The sequence below is a fragment of the Lucilia cuprina genome, chromosome 5 (genome assembly GCF_022045245.1).
Source record: "Lucilia cuprina isolate Lc7/37 chromosome 5, ASM2204524v1, whole genome shotgun sequence".
Taxonomy (NCBI): Eukaryota; Metazoa; Arthropoda; class Insecta; order Diptera; family Calliphoridae; genus Lucilia; species Lucilia cuprina.
Window position 1 is genome coordinate 5,866,918 of NC_060953.1, and position 1,738 is coordinate 5,868,655.

Consider the following 1,738-nt stretch of genomic DNA (forward strand, 5'->3'; position numbering starts at 1 on the left):
TAGAACAGAACTAGAACAGAACTAGAACAGAACTAGAACAGAACTAGAACAGAACTAGAACAGAACTAGAACAGAACTAGAACAGAAGTAGAACAGAACTAGAACTGACTAGAACTGTACTAGAACAAAAATAGTACTTTTAAGAATACCTTAAACTTCTCGAAAATAAAACTTAGTTTTTATTTTGTTTTTTTCTTCAAAGATAATACTAAATTTATTTTTTTCTTTTTTTTTAATATAATTAAGTTTCTTTTCTTTTTTAGTTGTTATAAATATATATTTAAGTATCATTTGAAAGGTTTCTTTTAAAAATGTTATACATATGTTTTTGTATGTAATAATTATAATATTTTTTTTAATCTTTGTGATATTTAAATATTAATTTGTTTACAAATTTTTAAAAGCTTATTTTCCAATACTCTACTGTTTTTAATTTATATATATATATATATATATATATTTTAAATTAAGATAATTTTACGGAATTTTATTTTTAACTTAAATTAGTAAAATTGCTTATTTATTTTATATATTATTTACACAAAAGTGATTTGTTAGGGAGAGGGGGAAGTGTTTAAGTTTAAGAGGCTTAAGGAATAGTTTAATTATATGTATGTATATTTATGTTAATCATATGGAACCAATGTTTTATGTTTTTTTTTCTATATAATAATGATTGGTTTTTTTTTAAATTTAATTTAGAACATTAGTTACGCTTTTTTATGCACTTTCTCTTAAAATTGTTTATTACAAATTTGCAAAAATTTTAAAAATTATTTTAACAAATTAATGAAACTAAAAGGTGTTTTTTAAAGAAATCATGATTAATATTGACAAAGAATTTTTTGTGGTTAATTTGTTTTTTTTTGGTTTTGTTTAAAATTTTCCTTTTTTTATTTGATTATCTCTAATTGATGTTATTTTGCTCTTACAGTGTCTTTGTATTTATATAGAATTTTCATTACTTTCTTAACCAACAATTGTTTTTAATACTAATTACTAAAGTTTAGCTAAACTACTATTATATTTTGTTTTCTGTTTAAAATGTATCTAAGGAAGAAACGGGGTTTAGGATTTACTATGTATACATTTTTTGCATTTTAAAAAGTTCTAAGTTAAAGAAGGCCAATTTTGGTTTTTGTATTTTATAGTTTATTTTATTGGTTATTTATTAAGTTAAAGTGTTGGGGGTGATAGTTTTAAGGATTTTTATATTTGTTTATAAATATGTATTTTTTCATTTAAAGCTTTATATTTATATCTATTTTTTTTTGTTGGTTTGTATCTATTAAAAAGCAATTTCTAGTTATTAATATATTTGATTATATAGTTTCATAACAAAATGTTAAATAAAATGTTTAGGAGAAAAAAATGCAAAGATTTCGAAAGAAACATAAAGCTCTCTTATTAATGACTCTTAAACTTAAATAGAAGCACAATTGCACCTTAAAATGTAGTCATAGATCACTTAAGAATAGAACTAGAACAGAACTAGTACAGAACTAGAACGGAACTAGAACAGAACTATAAGAGAACTAGAACAGAACTAGAATAGAACTATAACAAAACTAGAATAGAACTAGAACTGAAATAGAACTGAACTGGAACTTAACTAGAATTCAACTCGAAATGAACTAGAACTGAACTAAAACTGAACTAGAACTGAACTAGAACAGAACTAGAACAGAACTAGAACAGAACTAGAACAGAACTAGAACAGAACTAGAACAGAACTAGA